This window comes from Monodelphis domestica, chromosome 1, assembly GCF_027887165.1.
Source record: "Monodelphis domestica isolate mMonDom1 chromosome 1, mMonDom1.pri, whole genome shotgun sequence".
Classification (NCBI taxonomy): Eukaryota; Metazoa; Chordata; class Mammalia; order Didelphimorphia; family Didelphidae; genus Monodelphis; species Monodelphis domestica.
Window position 1 is genome coordinate 84,805,602 of NC_077227.1, and position 17,867 is coordinate 84,823,468.

Genomic DNA, 17,867 nt, shown 5'->3' on the forward strand with positions numbered 1-17,867 from the left:
CTGTCTCCGTCTCTCCCTCTCCCTTTCCTTCTCTCTCTCTGTCTCTCTCTCTCTGTCTCTCTCTCTCTCTGTCTCTCTCTCTCTCTCTCTTTCTCTCTCTGTCTCTCTCCCTGTCTCTCTGTCTCTCTCTCTCTGTCTCTCTCATCTATTTATTATGGCTCCTGGGCATAGATACTAGGGATACAAAAGTGAAAAAAGCATCATTCCCACTCTCCAGGCATTTACACTCTAGAAGGGAGATAAGACAGGGATATAATAGATACAATAGAAATTAGAACAAACTAAGAACATAGAAAAGTCCAAATAAGTGGTTCTGAATGATATGAGGTTGAAGATATCTGCCTTCTGGGAGGATTCAGGAAAGTGGGTCCCAAGGAGGAGACTTGGACCTTGAAAGAAGAGGATTTCAACAGATTGTTTGAAAGGGAGAATAGAAAAGTATTCCAAGTATAAGGGAAAATAAGAAAGCTTATGTGACATTATATAGTAATTTGAGGTACTCTACATATGCTCTTTACTCATTTGTTCCACATAAAAACTCTGCAAGATAGGTGTTATTATTATGTCTGTTTGTGTGAATGAAGGAACTAAATTTCAGAGACATTAAATGATTTGCCTGGGGTTACATTTGTAATAAATGTCCAAGGTAGAATTTGAATTCAGGTCTTCCTGCTTCCACTATTCATTGTACCAAGATAGAAGGATGGGAGATGGCAGGAGAACAGGGAATGACAAGTTGTCCAATTTATCAGGAGCAGAGTTATGTTATTTACCCTTTGTTTTTGAAGTGGAACAATGACATGGGGTGATGTCTTGACTTAGGTGTAAATTGGATTTAAGTGCAGCAGAGTTTCACAAAGTACAGTGTGCATGAAGGAATAAGGCTAGGCAAGTGAATTAGAGTCAAGTTGTGGAGTACCTTGAATTCTAGGCTAAGGGGTTTAAATTTATTTAGTGGGCAATAGGGAGCCAGTGGGGGTTTTTGAGTGGGGGAGTAATTAATATTAGAGTATTATAAAGATTACAATGGCAACTGTGTGTAGGATGGATTGAGCTGGAAGCATTTGTTTGTGGAGTGGGATGATGGATAGAATGAGTCATACAATTAATGTTACAGTATTCCAAAAGAGAGATAATGAGGGACTGAACTAGAATTGTAGTAGAAGGCAAGAGGTTACTCTTAATTAAGTTCAGTTTTAATTCAAAGGATGCTTATGCAGACATGTAGCTACAATTTTCCATGGGACTTGGAGAGGCATACCTGTAGGTGCCCCTCAAAGATATCCTTACAAAAGTTAATGAACATTTGTTGAATGAAAATTCTTCCCATGTGCTTATTCATACTTTTGAGGGTCAAATGATTCATCACTATTGAGAATCTTCAGGAAATTGCTACAATACAAACATTTTTAAATGGCTTTATTTCAGGCTCAACAGTCAAATATTATTTGTTTTAAATTAATTTCTGTTACAAAACTTCTACTATGGCAACTAGTTTTCTGCACTTTAAAATGTGCAACTTTCTATATTTTCTTATTTTTACAGTGTCTGTGCTCATAGCTCAGGGAGTCAGGAACTGACAACTTGTCTTGACTTCCATTTCCTCCTGTGTCCAATGAGGGAATTGAAATAGATTACTCCATTTAAAAAATTAAAATACCCAGGAAACCCCCTCCCTCCATTCCCCCCATTAGAGAAGATATCATTTAACAAAAAGATATATGTATATGTAAAACTATGTCTTGTTTATTTCTATTTACCAGCTCTTTCTCTACAGGTGGAGATATTAAAATCACTCTTCAAACAACATTTCTGTTGCTGTGTATAATATTCTATTGATTCTGCTCATTTCATTCTATATTTTCATGTAGGTTTTTTATCTGAAAAAAAAATAAACTGTTGGCCTCATTTCTTATGGCACAGTAGTATTCCATCACAATCATATGCCACAACTTGTCTAACCATTACTCAATTGATGAGCATTCCTTCAATTTTCAGTTCTCTGGCATCACAAAGAATATGTGCCATAAATATTTCAGAATATATAGATTCATTTCCTTTTCTCCTGATCACCTTAGGAAATAAGCCCAATAATGATGTTGTTGGATCAAAAGATATATATATATATATATGAAGATATATATATATATATATATATATATATATATATATATATATATATATATATATATAGTTTTCTAACTTTTGGGTATAATTCCAAATTATTCTCCAAAAAGGTTGGATTAGTTTAGTTCATGGTATCTTACACCATTTAACAAAAGAAAATCAAAATGGATACATAACCTAAGCATAAATGGAGATATTGTAAGCAAATGGGAAGAACAGGAAACATATTAATGATCAGATTATGGAGAGGAAAAGAATTTATTAATAAACAAGAGATAGAAAGCACTGTATGATCTAAAATTGATAATTTTGAATACATTAAACTAAAAAGGTTTTATACAAATAAAACTAATGTAATCAAGGTTAGAAGGTATAAACCTTAAAATTTCTTAGACTTATAAATGTTGGAAATTTCATCATTGGGAAATTTCATACTTGAAAAATTTCCTACTGATAGTCTATTGGAATGTTAACCCCCTTGGCATGGGAGGGTCTTTCTCCTCCCTACTTAAGATTACTTTAGGACAGAAACCTTTTGCTGAACAATGGAAAGGGCTTTGACCTATACTTAAGCATAGAACAGGAAGTTCTTTGAGTCATGATTGATTTTAGAATTGATACAATAGAGATACTTGGAATGACAGAACCAGGTCTTGGAAAATACAATTTCTACCCTACTTAGAGTAACAGGATTTAGGAAGGGCTACAGCAAAGGATCAAGATTTAATTATTTGAGAATATGACCTTCAACAGACATGTGCAAAGGGGCAGACCTCTGGGCGGTCCTGGGTTAAGCTAGAGCCACCATTGGCACAGGGGAGACATGGACAGTGATTGGTAGATGTGAGAACTGAGGGGAGTGAACTGAGATGGTTTCCTTAAAGATAGAGGGGTCTGAGGACTGAGGGAGGTGGTTGGAGAGGTTTTGCTCTGAGAGGTTGTGCTCTGAGAAGCTTGCTCTGAAGGAAGCTGGAGGTGGAGGCCCCTGAGACTGTTTCTCCATTTTGGTCACATGAGTGATAGGGACTGATCTCTTTTCTTTGCCTCAGCTATCTAAGGGCTTGGGCCTTTTGGCCCAGCCTAAACAGAGGGGGTATTTAAGCCCTATTCCCCTCTCTCCCCTTTCTCTCTCTCTCTCTCTCTCTCTCTCTCTCTCTCTCTCTCTCTCTCTCTCTCTAATACTTTTCTTCCTCCTGTTTGTAATTAAACTCCATAAAAGGTTGACTGCTGACTTGAGTTTTCATTAAGGAATTACATAGCTGAATTCCTTGGCGACCTTAAATTAATATATATCAGTCTTTTAAAGTGATTTCCTTGTCACAAATGAAAGCAGTTAGTTAAGTTGTGGGGAAAATTTTATAGAGTTTCTCAGATAAAGGTCAACAGAGATACCAGGTCCAGCAGGGAATAGTAGTGATGTGATGACAAAGAGCAATGAAATGGTATCACCACAAGACATCAGTGGCCTTGAAGTGCAGGAAACATGTCATTCTCCACATATATAACTTATTCATATGCATTCTCTTTATATATCTCCTATTTCTATGCCCAGACTATATGTGGACCTTTCTACATATGTGCCCTAGCTACAAGTGATTCCAATTTGTCATAGATTAAGAGCTGGAATGTATCTAAGAGGTACATTGTTTACATATCTCATTTTTGCAGATGAGAATTAAGATCCAGAGAAGCCAGACAACTTACCTAAGAAAGATTTAACTGTTGAACTCTTGCAGATAAACTAGCAATGTTTTTTCATAAAAATATATGATCTTTAGACTTTTAAAAATAATAATATCTTAAATTCTACCTGTCAATGAAGAAATAATGGAATAAGGACACCATGTGTCTTCTCTCTCTAAGCAAGAAACCAGAAGACCAAGGCTCTCTATTCTCCCAAGATGTCACTAGCTCTTGGGCTTAAAGCATCAAATAATAGATCTTATCCCATGAGGAGAGTCTTAAGGAAATGGGCATGGGCTCCTACTTATAAAAAAATTAGACAAACAAACAAAACAACAAAAACACTATGATGTAGATAGTATAAATTGTTCCAATTATACAGATGAGGAAACTGAAATCAAGTGAGATTAGGGATAGCTAGGAGGGTCCATGGATCGAGAGCCAGGCCCAGAGATGAGAGGTCTTGGGTTCAAATTAGGTCTCAGATATTTCCTAGCTGTGTGACTCCCTATTGCCTACATTCTAAAATGGTATTGATTCTAAAATGGAAGATAAGAATTTTTTTAAAGAGAGATTAAACTGCTTACTCAAGGTCACAGAGGTAATAACTGTTGGAGAAGAGATAAAAAACTATATCTTCTCACTCAAGACTAGGACTCTTTTCTTAAAACATTAATTGCCTGCTCTGATTCATACTACCTCTATTTTCTTCTTCAATTCATAAAAGGAAAGAATTAGGTCTAGATTATTTAGACATTATGACATAAATTTGGAGCTAAACCTAGAAAATCATATTTTTCTTTCTAAATTAAGAGGTCTCTCTCAAAAGATTGGATTTTTAAAGCATGTTATTGTATGGATGTCTTGGTATTCTTTGATTTTCAGGCACTATCCTAGGGAAGACCTCAGGAGAGGACAGAACTCATCCAAATCTCTACTTAAAATTCAACCCCTCCCTAAAGCATTCAGGGAGGCACTTGAGGTTGTTGGAGCCCAGAGAGGAAGGAAGCAGGAAAAAGGGTAAATCAAGTGAGTGATATGTTGTTGGAGGATCATGAAAAAAAAAATCTGTGTTTTAAGTCTATTGATGTTCTCTTAAGAAGGAGTGTGGCATGCTGGGTAGACAGACAGAAGACTTGGCAAAGATTTGCAGAATAAAGAGTTCCCAGGCTTCTTGAGTTTTGAGAGTGATTATTTTTTGAGAACCAGTCTAGGACATCTGCTGGTAGAGCTCTTCTGTTATCATCTTCTCCTTGGGTTGTAGACCAATGAACAACATTACTTAGTAAATGAATTGAGGGGACAGTAATTCTGCTTTTTTTTTTTTTAAAGCAAAAGAACAGAGCTTCTGTATTGGTCTTTATTTCTAAAATGTTTCCTGCATTGGTCAGACCACATCTATATAGGATAAGAGGATATTAAAATTTTGAACTGGAAGGAAACAGATTATCTACATCAATCTTATTTTAAAGGTAAGGATATTCAGTCTCAGAGAGGGGAAGTGTCTTGCCTAAGGTAGCACAGGGATTTTGAAGTTTATTAAATTCTGGGTATCATATTTTAATGGAGATGTTTATAAAGTGGAGTTTGTTTAGAGAAGGGCATGGTTAAGAAGAGAGGACTTGAAATTATATGATGAAGATGAACTGAAGGACCTGGGGATTTTTTACATAGAGAAGACTTGGGTCATATTATAACTTGTGGAAGAATAATTATACTTTTATTTGACAGAACTAGGATCAGTGAGTAGAAATAACAGAGACATAAAATTTGAAAGTAATTAGAGCTTTACTAAAATGGAATAGGCTGCTTTAAGGACTAGTGACTTCCTTGTTATTGGAAGAATTCAAGCAGACCCTGGATGAACTTCATCAGGGATGCAGGGATGCTAGAGAGGGGAATTCATGTTTCAGTTATCTGTTAGACTAAAATATCTCGTCCAAATCTATAATTCCAGGATGCTCAGAGGGCTACAGATTCTTGTGTAATTGGACTCTAGTGGTCTATATAATACTTAACATTCCATTTTTTCTACACTTTATATTGCTAGTCAGAATTCTCCAAATTCAGAGCTTCATGAAATATTTTTGGCATCAACTTCATAAAATATTAGAAGTATATATATATATATATATGTATATACATATACATATATATGTATATATACATATATATACATATATATGTATATATATACATATATATATACATATATATGTATATATATACATATATATATATCTGCAGTAAACTCATTTCAGACATGGATAAGAATCTTTTGAGCCAACAACATCCTACTGGACCACGTGCGTGTGCTCTGCTTGGACATGCCTAGAGATGCCCAGGATTATATGATTTGCCATCCAAGAATACATCAGATCCCAAAGTGAACCGGGCAGAGAATGTTAGGTAAGTTAGCCAATCATCCAGTGACATAGGGCTTAGAGGAGTTTCTTTCGAGTCCTTTAATATCATGTAGAGATGCATGAAAGACAGTCTAACCTGATAGATTGCAGTGTAGGATAGGGCGAGCCAGGGCAAGCCAGGGTGGAATAGCACAGGGCAGGGCAGAGTACTAATTCTTCATGGATTTGAAGTCCTTTCTTTCAATATTATGTTCACACAATCATTTATCAAGCAATTACCCAGTACCTCGCATATAGTGAGTGCATAAAGAAATGTTTATTGATAATATGTGTAATAAGAGGAATAAGCATTAGGAAAAGCCAGATTCTGACTTTTAAGGAGTTTTGGACCTTCCCAATGGATATTACATATATTTATAAATAAATGTAATGCAAATGAGAGCATCCTAATTACATAATTAGGAGGGTACTAGGTGGCTCAGTGGATAGAGTATTGGACCTGGAGTCAGAAAGAACTAAGTTCAAATCCAGTCTTAGATGCAGGAAGACTTTAGACAATTCCTAGCTAGAGCTGTGTGGTCCTGGGCAAGCCATTTAACCCCTGATTGTCTGATTTCCAGTAGATTGGATTTACTGGAAAAGGAAATGGCTAAGACTATTATCCTTTCAAAGAAAACCCCATGGATAGCTATGGTCCATGGGGACATGAAAAGTTGGGTATTCACAAAGAGTGAATGACTGAACTACAACAACAAAATTCCTAAGTAGGACAGAGTGCTGAGACCAGAAGAGAGATCACTTTTTGTTCAGGAGGAGGAAAGTTAGAAAAAGTTTAATGAGGTGGCATTTGATCCATCCCTTTAAAATGGGTAGGATCCAATTGAAGTTAATATTTACTAAATATTTAGCATGCATAAGGCCTCAGAGATACTAAAACAAAATCAGAATTGTCCCAATCCTTAAGGAGTACAGTTCCTGGAACATAGTAGTTGTTTACTACATGAGTGATGAATTGAATTAAATATAAACTATATACCAAATAATATTGTTATTCAGTTGTGGTCAACTCTTCATGCCAATACTGTCCATGGAGTTTTTTTGGGAAAGATACTGGAGTCATTTGCCTTTTCCTTCTCTCACAGATTAAGGCAAATGGAAGTTAAATGACTTGCTTAAGGTCAAATAGCTAAAAAGTACCTGAATCTGGATTTGAACTCTGGACTTCAGGTCCAGCACTCTATTGACAGAGCCTACCTGACTCTCATACAAAATAATAGCATAAAGGAATTTCAAGGTGAGAGTACTAACAACTAACAAAGGTGAGGCTTTATGAAGAAACAATTACTTGAGCTATGCTTTAAAGAAAGCTAGGGAAGTGAAGGAGGCTATACATTCCAGGCATGGTGGATATAGCCTTTGCAAAGGCATGGCATTCAGAGAAGGAATGTTGTATATGGGAAACAGCCAGAAGGCCACTTTGACAAGAACATAGAGTATGTGAAAGAGAATAATATGAAACAGGACTGGAAAAAGAGATTGGAGCCAGATTGTGGAGGAATTTAAAAGCCAGGAATAGTCCTTTGTATTTTATTCTAGAGTCAATAAAGAGTCACTGAAGATTTCCCAGTCATTGTGGGCAGCACAGTTCGAGTTGTGTTTTAGGAATATATTAATTTATCAGTTATTGTGGGGGATAGTTTAGAAAAGGGAAGGGTGGGAAACAGGGACAACAATTATGTGTCTATAGCAAAGGCTAGGTAAAAAGGTATAGATGCAAGACAAGTCATGGTACTCAACTGTGTCCAGTGCTACAGAGATGTCAAGGAAGATAAGGATTTTTAAAGTGTCATTAGATTTGCAATTGAGAGATTATTAGTAACTTCGGAGAGAACAATTTTAGTTGAATTATGAAGTCATTTGTACATTGTAGGTAGCAGGGAAAGAATGGGTAGCTAGAAACTGAAGAGGAGGTGGGGAGAGAGAAAAGGAAAGGAGAGGAGAGGAGAGGAGAAGGGGGTAAGGGAGAAGGAAGGCAAGAGGAGTAAGAAAGGGAGGAGAAGGAGAATGTGAGGGTGTGTGTGTGAGAGATGGGGGGGGGAGAGAGAGAGAAACATAGAGAGATAGACAGTCAGAGACAGAGACAAAGATAGATAGCATCAGAGACAGAGAAAACAATCTATTGTCGAAGAGGGAAAGGAGAGAGAATCAAGGGTACATGTAAGAAGGGTTGGCTTTGGCAAGGAAAAGTCACTTCATCATTAGAGCCTCGAGTGGGGGATATGAGATAAGGAAATGGGGAAGTTTGGACGTCTGATAGGTTTGTAGAAAAATATAATGAATTTCTTTTTGGACATGTTGAGTTTGAGATGACTTGAAAATATAAGAGGAGATGTCCAGCTGGCAATAAAGGACAGGAGTTCAGGAGAGAGATTAGGGAAAGAGGTTTAGATGTGGATACTATCTACACAGAGATGACAATTGAAATCATAGGATCTAAGGAAATCAGAAAGGGAGAAAGCACAGAGAGAAGAGTTTTTAGGTAGAGTTGGGATGATAGCTTTCTAAGCAGAGAGGAACAGTTGGTTTCATAGGAGCATAGCATATGTGAGGGGGAGCAGTGTGAGATAGAGCTGGAGACATAGATTGGTTTTAAATTATGGGAGTCCCTGCATGAAAAGTTGAGGGGTTTGAATTTTATGTGGTCATTAAAAGAGAGCTATGGGAGGTTTTGAGCATCAGAAAGAGGTGAGGAGATTGCTCTATCAATGCATTCCAGTCATTTTTGCTTGAACTTCAGACTTACAAGAATATGTCCTCTTGTTATATATATATTTAGGCTTCTTTTCCAATTATTTCTTGATATTCTTTATTTTAGTTGTCAGTCTGAACTTCCATTATTCTTCATACAGCTTGTTTCCTTGGGGGTCTTTTCTCTTTTGAATCCTCTATGTCAAAGTTGTCCAACATATCAGACAATTTTTAAAAGAAGATTCTTCCTATGAGAACAGATCACATGATTCTCTGATGATAAATTTCAAGCTGGAAGAGTCCTCAGAGATTGTTTAGTCTAATACTCTAATTTTTATAGATGAGGAAACAATCTCACAGAAAGCCTAAGTCTTGTCCAGGTTCACAGAGGGGTGACAATCAGGATTCAAACTCAGGTCTTTGTCAAAATCCAATACTTTTTTCTATTATGCCACATCCTCCTAAATGATTATGATATTTCTTTGTTTTCTTATCTCAAAATTCTCTTCAGTTGATGTATTATTTTTGTCACTATTTTCGTGTTTCTCCAAACTAATCATTATATTGTCGTGAATCAGGTCTTAAATCATTCCCCTTTTTCTGGTTTGCTGTGCATCATCTACTGTGTATTTGGTGAGTGTTTCATTTATCCTTCCAGCTTGTGCTTCTCGGCATTTTGTTTCAGAGTGGCGCTAACTCTGAGCTGTCACAGGCACACCCAGGCCACCCAGTGGCAGAGGAAATCACATTCCTGGAGGCATAGCCAAGGAGCATCTCAATAACTTGCCCATGTTCTGCAACTGGAGCTGTAACTCTAGCTGCTGCCACCCACAGGGTAGGCTCTTCTCCACTCCAGAAGCACCTCCAGAACCCTGGAAGGAAGGTGTCTCTCTACTGATTGATCTGATCACTCTCCAGCTTAAAGGAACAGGTGTCATTTAGAGAGCAATGAGTTCAAGAGATAAAGGAGTACTCTCTTCTTTTTGCCTGATTTGCTTTTTTTTTCTCTTATAAATATATCTCCAAATAATGGACTAAGCATTTATTAAGCACCTACTATGTGTGAAGCACTGTGTAAATATGACCTCATTTGAACCTCACAACAACCTTGGGAGATAGATCTATTATTATCTCCATTTTATAGTTAAGGAAATTGAGGCATTCAGAGGTTAAGTGACTTTCCAAGGGTCACACAGCTAGTAAGTGTCTGAAACCAGATTTTATCTCAGGTTTTCCTGGCTCCAGAGCCAGTTTTTTACCCATTGTGCCACCTAGCTGTGTATATACATACCCATATGTATAAGTGCATGTATATATACATACATTATACATATATATGTACTCTATATATTCATGTATGCATGTTTCTTTTTTGATAGCATCTCGAGTACTGGTCCAAGAAAGATGTGTCTTCGTTTTTTGCATCCCTGACATATATCACTTGTTGGAGCACTCTCCATTTTATGGAGATCAGAAAAAATCTGGAGTGGATCCCAAGATGGTTCAGTTACTAATGATGGTGGCCATTGATGAGAACTGGACTTGGGCTTTTCTTGGTTATTGAGACTGTGGCTCTGAGATCCCACCTATATTTAGAAGTGAGAAGACTGGAGTCAAAGCGTTTCCCTCACAAACTTCATAAATCCTTTTCATTTGAATTTACTCTTGATATTGATTCTTTCATTTATTGAAAATTAGTGGTTGACCATAACTAAAACGGATGACCTATTCCTTGTTATATTTGTATGCAACAGGCAATTTCTATATTCAAATGTTTTATGAACATTCTTTGTAGCCATTACATAAATGGGCCCCATTGTTTATCATAGTTTCCATGACATTTATTGTAATATCTTTATTCCACAAGCTTCACATTGTATGGAACCATATCCCCCTCTGGACTATATTTGATGTTTAATGTCCATTTGTCCCCAGTGATTTTTCCATTCAGGCAGGTCTCCAAATGTTGGTTTAATGGAATAGTTTTACCTCTTCCCCACTTTCTGCTTGGGCACACTCTCTGTTAAAAGGTAGCCAAGTAAATGCACATACTGTTGTGCAGTAACCTATCTCTTTTCTGGAAAGCTTTCTAACGGTTTCTAGGCTACTGCTGATTCCTGGTTACCTAAGTTCAAGATATTGTCTTTGTTTTACTGAGTGATCCAATTTGTATTGGCTATTCTCATTGTGATATCTGGTTTGTATTTTGGTGTTGGCTCCCATACTCTAGCCCATTGTTCCATAAACAACCCTGTCTCTGGATTCCTTGGCTAATTCTGCTGAGCGGATATTGACTTTGACCCATCTTTTAAAATAGCATTATAACTCATATTTTATATCATTTTAAAAGTAGTTTCTTATGTGTGAACTGATTTTTTAACTTAAAGGGGCTCCTTTAGCCAGATGAGGATATTTTCTATCTAAAGCACTAGACTGTCTTTCCCAGACAAATTAGCTAACAAATAATAAGTGAAAATTTTTAGGAAAAAACCATCTAGAGCTAGAGAGCATTCAGAAGAGAGCAAAAAGGAGGAAGAGGGGTTTTGAGAATGTGCCATATGAGTTCAATTAAATTAAATAAGAATTTATTAACCACCACCAATTTCTAGGAGCTTTGCTAAGCACTGAAGCTATGGAAGTTAAAAACAAAATAATCCTTAACCCCAAAGAGCTTATTTGATAGGGCTTCACATCATGTATATAGACAAGTTTAATTAGTGGCCATTCCATAGAGCCAAAGCTCTGCCATATGGGATTCTGGTCACTCAACCAAAAAGAGCTGCCTAGCCAGTAGATTTTAAAAGTAATGACTCCACTCCATGATGCTCTCTTCAGTCTTATCTCTGAAACATGTAGCATGTTGTGGCTTTTCCTTTCTGGGATGATTGTCCTCCAATATACCCCCAAACAGAAATGACTGTGGCTTGCATGTGGCAGCTAGGCAAGGTTGAATCTGAACCTCTGGTTGCCTCTTCTTTGTGTTTCTTCCCCCTAGGATGGGTAACCAAACAGTGACCCTGAGATGAACATTTCTAGTGAGAGCTCAAGAGGTCAGAATATCTTAATTTTTTACTTAGTGATGGCTATATGATAGGAGTTATCCTCTACAACTACTACAATACCTCAAAAGTTCTTCTCATCTCTACCTCCAGGTTTCCCTGACTTTAAGTCCAAACTAAAATCACCTTCTAGTGGAAACCTTTACCAGTTCCTTTTTATTTTCATGCTCTTCCTCCATTAATTATCGCCTATTATAGGCATTTCTAGGGTGTACATTTTCATTTATTTGTGGTCTCTCTCATTAGATTGTGAGCTCCTTGAGGACAGAGACTATTTTTTACCTTTCTTTGCATCCCCAGCATTCAGCACAAAGCCTTGCACATAGTATGAGCTTAATGAACACTAATTGGCTGACTGACATGATGGAAAATGATCACTGATAGAAACACAATTCCAATATGTACCCTGGCTTGCTAGAAGGAATTAGGAGTTACTTGGACAGTACAGTGACAAAAAGAAAGTGAACAAAATATTTCATGTTTTGATTTTTAAATCCCCTCCCATGCGTGTAAAATTATAGTTATATTTATACATAGATTTATATCAATGTGTATTTCTGAATCTTTAACGTTTTAGCACTTATTTTGTGTGGTACAAATGTTCTACATTCTACATTTAATCTTTCTATTCCCTTTTTGGAAGACCCTAAATATGAGCAACACCTAAGTTTTAAGTGAGGCACCACTCACTACTCTGGGGTAGGAGAGGGAAATGGATAGACAGACTTATAGGCAGCCAGAGACAGAGACAAAAAGACACAGAGAGACACAGAGCAGAGAGAGAGAGAGACAGAGACAAAGAGAGAAACAGAGACAGAGGCAGTGACAGAGAGAGACACAGAGAGGACAAGTTAAAATACCTTTAGAGGAAGAGGAAAATTATCCCTTTTTGGTCCCAGCTGGTGTTCTGTGTTGTTACAGAAGTAAGTTCAAAATATATACAAGTAAACACCAACAATGTCAATATGGGAAGTGCCCATGGATTTCTCATGGTTAGTATTAAAAGCAGGATTCAAATCTCAGTCTTCTTGACTCCAGACCCTTTGCTCCAAAAATTAGCTTTTGACATTTGTCTGTTCTATTTATTTGGTACTTAGAGTATTCTACTTTACCTTTTCATGTAATTCTATCTTTTCTCTCCTAGAATGCAAATTTCCCTTAGGGCATGGACTGTTATCCCATCTAGAAGCTTTGCAGAAGAATCAGAGGATGGAGGACACTGAATAGAAGACAAACCAATGAGCCTAGACCTTATGAAGAGGCATTAGTGTATTTAAATGGTAGAATTCCCATGTGAAAGAAATTGGGGATTCTGCTTCCAGCACTAGTAATGAAGTATGAAAGTGCCTTGGGGAGATTAGAAGCATGTGCAGATGTCCCCTAACTAATTCCAGTCTGCTAATCATGTGGAGGAGTTTCTTTGATTAGCTGCAGAACCATATCTTAGGGTACACCTAAACAGCATTTGGCTGACCAGAACTTCATCCTTCTATTCAACCTGTTGGTGTTCTAATGGGTGAAGAGAAACACTGATGTAAGATAAGAGGTCTTGGGTCCTCCTCATATAAGGCTCACATGTGACCTGTGAGTATGGGCTTTGATTCTTTGTCTTACATTTGTCCTTTCATTTTAATAAATGAGTTTGGAGGCTATGATTTTGTGAGTTTTAAAAGGTCTGGGGATGGGATATGTGATGGATTTTGCAGCTATCTAGTCTAGCTTTGATATCTATGAGAGTGAGAACAGGACTTTGCCTTTCAAATGAGGGATCCACCAAGCGTTCCAGCTCAGAATTGATGTTCCTCAGCAAAAACTGAGTCAAGAGCCCAGTTAGCATAGCAGGTGTCTCCTCTGGACATGAATTGGAGGAGTTAGGGTCAATTGGCATTAAGTTTAAACCCATTTTGGGACCAAGGTGATATAGGGAACCAGTATACCCTGAGATGTTGGAGGACAACATTTATATTTTTGTTCTTATTATGTCTTGAGTAAATATTTCTTTTTAAAAGTCAATTGATTTTAATTGGTTACATTGATTTGGGTCATAAGTCCTTGGTACTAAATTGTGAGGGAGAGGATCAGGGGACAATAGAATGGGAGCTTGCATTAAAAGCATTAGAGAAGAGATTGTCTGGCTTCACTAGGGGAGGATGTACAAAGCATTTTAAACTTCAATTTGTAAGTGTTCCTATTAAAATGTTCTCCAGGATTTAATATAATTCAAACTTCTTATGTCACCTGGATGGCTTACTTGCTTTTCTAGCAAGTATTTAAGGTCAGGCCATGCAGTTTACCTGGAAATAGTCCATTAGGCTCTGTGAGAAATCAAGACAGCAAGGATAATGAATTAGGACAGACCAACAACACTCTCCTTGACCCACCTCCTAGATGGGCCAACATGGATACCTCCAAAATGGGGCACAGAAAGGTAGGGGAGGCATAAAACCAGGGAGATCACTAGTGAACCTTGGGCACAGTCGAATTGAGGTCATGGCAAGAGGAGGCAGTCTGAGATAATCATGTAGGAGTCTATTCTCAAGGCTGGTTTCCAGGCCACACCCTACTCTGACTGGTATTTCTAGGTCCATGCTTCAAGGCAAATCCAGGTAGTGGTCAGAGCAGCTTTAAGATCATAGTAGCTTAGATGTTTTATAGGAAAGGGTGGAGTCCAACATCAGCCATGGCAGATAGCATAGACTACCAAGCCTTGAGCCAGGAGGACCTTAGTTCAAATATGAACTCAGATAATTACTAGCTCTATGACCCTGAGGAAGTCACTTAATATCTGTTTGCCTCAGTTTCCTCTTTTGCAAAGCGAGGATAATAATAGTACTGACCTCTAAGGATTTTGTTGTGAGGATTAAATGTAAAAACAATAAAGTGCTTAGCATAGTGCTTAATAAATGCTAGCTATGAAGATTATTATTTCCTAATGCTGATATCACAGGCAGGGAGTTACCAATCAGCTAAGAAGTTTGGGGACATAGAAGATACAGCTATTCACATTTGAGAAAAAGAGATTAGGAAGAAAGTAGTACTAGGAAGGAGGAAGTATGAGTAAGAAAAATATGACCTCTCAGACAGAGAAAGAATAAACCTTAAAAAGTCTCCCTCTTCTCCCTCCCTCCCCACCACTGGAACAGCTCATTCCTCCACAGGCTAGCTAAGCTCATAGATAACTAACTGTAAGATAACCAGGGACAACCATATATACCTGGACATAAAAGGTACACAGACCCTCCTAGACAACAGGGCAGCATTAAGAAAGATGTGGAAAACTGTATAGATCCTGCAAAGTGAAGCTTTATACTATAGTCAGAATAGAGCTCAATGGAACTAGAGAAGGCTTGGGTGGGTAGGCAGAGCATGGGATCCATCTTCAACTATGTGAAGGGATATCTCAGGGAAATGGGATCCAACTTATTCTTCTCTGCATTGTTCTCTTTACCTGGCTTTTGCCTTGTCTTGCTCTGAAACCAGGTCTCCATGTCATTACCCAGGCGCCATTTCCAAATCATGTCTCTGTGGGAGCGCTCTTGGCATCCCTTCCTTCTAGCTCTCCTTAATGTGTTCTTCCCCACTCCCCATTAGAATGTTGCCTCCTTGAAGTCAGGGAGTCCCGTGTGTGTGTGTTTAGCACAGTGCCTGGCACATAGTAAATGTTTAACAAATGCTTTATTATTCTTTTAGCATTCTGCCTAGGGGGACAAAACTAGAATAAATAGATGAAGGTGCAAGAAAAGCAGCGTTTCCCTCTGTGTGACAGAAGACTTTCCAGCAATTAGAGCAATACTGGGAGTTAGCGGATCCTCCTCCGCTCCCTTTTCTCCCCCTGACCCCACCCTTAACAGCTGGGAGAGAGGTTCAGAGATTATCTGACCCTCAGAGATATCAGAGATAATCTCAGGCAATGAGATTAAAGAGAGAATTCTTGGTCCTGTGTATCGTAGGTTCATGGGCTAGATGGGACCTCTGAAACCATCTATTCGAATCCTCTCATTTTACAAATGAGGAAACTAGGCTTAACCCTCCCAAATTAACCCAGAGCCTTGATTTGAATGCAGGTCCTGAATGAGAGGGCTTCTGTAGTTCCTTTCAACCAGAGATTCGCTGATTGTGACTTACCCAGGCTCCCACAGCTAGTAAACGGGGACTTTCTCTGCCTGCCTGCCTGCCCAGCCCTGTCTCTGCGCCTTTGAAGGCTAACCACAGCGCGTCAAAAACAAAATCAAACCAAAAAAAAAAAAAACTGAGAGAACCTGGCTCGGAACTAAGCTTATCCGTCAAGTGGGAGCAGGCATTCATTCCCCAGGCTTCCTTTGTCCACTGACAACAAGTTCACTAATTCCCCTCACCTGTACATGGCAGCTACATTTCCTTCCACTCTCTTATTACCTGGTTGGCATTTGGTACTGCTTCATTGGTTTTTACAAGGTACTGACTGTTTCAGGAGAGCTGTCAGGTACTGTATGAGATGAGAATTGTAAAGAGAACGTCCCTAAGGAAGGAAGTATTCCGAAAGTCCTCCGTGCTTTCCCCCCTCCCCCCCTTCGGGACCCTCCGTGATCTGCATATCCCAATCACAAATACCATGCAAAGGAAACTAGCCCGGCCAAGAACATTGCTGGCTACAAGCTTTTAGGACAATTAAGAAGCAGCGGGGCTCTTCTGGCAAGAGCTTCAACGGGTTGGCAGGGTTACTTCTTCCTCTGTTCACAGTACCCGACTATTCACTACGAATGCTTGAGATTGTTTTTCATGTCTCTTGGAAACTTCTCGAACTCGAGTTTGAATTAGGCAGAGCTCTTTGGGGGTAATTGAGCACCCCCTCCCCACCCCTTTGGATGAGGCTGGCAGCTGCATGGAGCATTTCAGCCCCCACTTCAGACAAACAAACACTCCCGTTCCTAGTCGTGGGGAATCCCAAAAACTCTTGTTCAGGCCTGCTGATAAGTTTTTCCCTTTTAAAAAAAAAAATAGTTTTTGTGCCAGTTGAATATAATGGAATACCATTGTGCCATAAGAAATAATGAAAATGAGGATTTCAGAGTATTCTGAGTAGGATGAATGGACACAGGGCAGTGGGAAAAACCAGGAGAAAAATCTATACAATCTGTAAAGGAAAGCCACAATCTAAAGAAAAACAGCTTTGAAAGATAGAACTCTGATAAATGTAATGACCAATCACATCTTCAGAGGCCCTAGGAGGAAACATGTTGCCTACCTCCACCCCACCCCCCAGATGACAATCACAAAGATTTTGGATCTGGCCACCGTGTGCATTTTTCCTTTCTTGCTTTTATCCTTCCTTCCTTCCTTCCTTCCTTCCCTCCTTCTCTCCTTCCCTCCTTCCCTCCTTCCTTCCTCCCTTCCTCCCTCCCTTCTTTCTTTCTTTCTTTCTTTCTTTCTTTCTTTCTTTCTTTCTTTCTTTCTTTCTTTCTTTCTTTCTTTCTTTCTTTCTTTCTTTCTTTCTTTCTTTCTTTCTTTCTTTCTTTCTTTCTTTCTTTCTTTCTTTCTTTCTTTCTTTCTTTCTTTCTCTATCTCTTTCTTCCTTTCTTCCTTTCCTCCTTTCTTTCTTCCTTTCCTCCTTTCTTCCTTTCCTCCTTCCTTTCCTTCTTTCTTTTTTTGCTTGACTATGCTTAATTGTTACAAGTATTTTTATCTCCTTTTCCTTCTTTTCTTGTTAAATGGGGTGGGATGGGGTGGAGTGGAGAGAGGAGAAGAATATGAATTAATAATAGAGATGTACCCCCCCCAAAATTTTACTAAAACATTTCCTTAAATGCACAGAAGGAAACAGAAGGAAGCACAGCCAAGCAGGACAATTTTGAAATTATCATGTAAAATTTAGTTTGTACATTTCTTTTAGAAGTAAGGTTGTATG

The 17,867-nt window shown here is 38.3% G+C and overlaps 1 long non-coding RNA gene across 2 annotated transcripts; it reads left to right on the plus strand.

The window, feature by feature from the left end:
• Nucleotides 1–4,351: 4,351 nt before the first annotated feature.
• On the plus strand, nucleotides 4,352–13,746 carry LOC103102902 (uncharacterized). Of its 2 annotated transcripts, XR_008912878.1 has the most exons (5): nucleotides 4,352–4,411; nucleotides 4,696–4,839; nucleotides 5,143–5,282; nucleotides 6,072–6,219; nucleotides 13,128–13,746. It is a non-coding gene; the product is annotated as an uncharacterized LOC103102902 (long non-coding RNA). The 2 variants fall into 2 exon arrangements; XR_008912877.1 differs by lacking the exon at nucleotides 4,352–4,411 and having other exon boundaries at nucleotides 4,426–4,839; nucleotides 13,128–13,745.
• Nucleotides 13,747–17,867: the final 4,121 nt, after the last annotated feature.